Consider the following 1,431-nt stretch of genomic DNA (forward strand, 5'->3'; position numbering starts at 1 on the left):
CCTCAACATACAGCAAAGTAAATGCCCAGTTGGCTGCAAACTTTCTTGGAAACTGAGGATTAATTTATATGGCTTTAAACACAGTGCAGGAATAAACATCACAGCCAGAGCTTCATGTACAGATATTATACAGAAACTAAATATGAGGAACAAAATCATGATGCTGGGAGTATCACAATAATCCACCCAAATACACAGTAACAGTATAAGATCTCTCTTGATTATTTGAATCATGAATTAACGAAAATGATTAGCTAGACATCATTATGCATGTCTCACTCATTCATTGACAACATAACAGATCTCTCACAGCTTCAAAGACATCATACTGGACCCGTCAATCATTCAGTGACAACAAATCTCTCAAATACACATTAAATTGTTTTCTTATGGATCTAGAGACATCGTAAGGGGCTTCTAACACAGTCAGGGACACCATAATGAATCTCCTAAAGTTTATAATGGACCAGAACCGGTACCTTCATGTTTCCTGACAGACGCTTGCAGTCGCTTCCTCGCTTTTTTCATGTCTTATCGCGACTCACAGTCATGAGGATATCAAATACATACTTTTCTGATGATTATAAGATAGTTTTAATTCAAAACTAACCGTAAAAACGAAAGGAAAGTGACGGTTATTATTCTCCTCAGATCGGCGTCGCGACGTGGAGAAGCGAGTGCTCGTCACCCGAGCTTTACTCTCACACTGGCTAAACGCCGGTGAGTCACTCAACCAACCATGACTGCTGTTAACGTCTCTCCTGATTGGTTTAAAGACTTCGAGAGGCTCGATGCCATTGGCTCATTTCAAACGTGATTCTACACCTGCACTTGATGACAGACATGCGGCGTGTTTGTATTTAAATCAGTTATGTAATATATTAGGTTTCAAGATTCACGTTTTATATATTATATTATATTATATTATATTATATTATATTGCTTTGGATAAAATATTTTTTAAATGACTAAATGTAAATATCATATTATATTAATCTTATAATATAATAATAATAAAAATATTAGAGAAAGAGAGACCAATTATTATTTATTAACAAGTATAAGTATAATTTAAAAATTATAATTACCTAAATAAAATGAATAATATTATAAAATATAAAATAGATGGTGTTTTAATACATTTTAAAACAATAATAACAGTGCCACTTCTAAATTTACTACTAATAATAATCATTACCATAATTTAGATTAAAACATTATAAGATTTAACCTAGGGCAAAAAAAAGTAAGCTCAGGACATCCTGTGCAATAAATCGAAATATCTTAGTCAAATACATCAAATACAACAAACAGGGTAAATATTAAAAGGAAAACGTTCATTATTATATCCTGAACGTGTGTCTGCATTGCAGTCCCAGCAAACGTGTTTTATGACAAACTATTGGCAAATCGTGGAGATGGTTTTAAAAC

The 1,431-nt window shown here is 32.8% G+C and overlaps 1 pseudogene across 1 annotated transcript in view; it reads right to left on the reverse strand.

Moving 5' to 3' along the window:
• Positions 1 to 327, reverse strand: part of LOC306847480 (TBC1 domain family member 20-like) — a 35,648-nt pseudogene extending 35,321 nt beyond the window's left edge. The window contains exon 1 of the transcript in view: positions 311 to 327. The product of the transcript in view is annotated as a TBC1 domain family member 20-like (transcript). The remainder of the gene's footprint in view (positions 1 to 310) is intronic.
• Positions 328 to 1,431: the final 1,104 nt, after the last annotated feature.

The sequence above is a fragment of the Barbus barbus genome (genome assembly GCF_936440315.1).
Source record: "Barbus barbus genome assembly, chromosome: 27".
Taxonomy (NCBI): domain Eukaryota; kingdom Metazoa; phylum Chordata; class Actinopteri; order Cypriniformes; family Cyprinidae; genus Barbus; species Barbus barbus.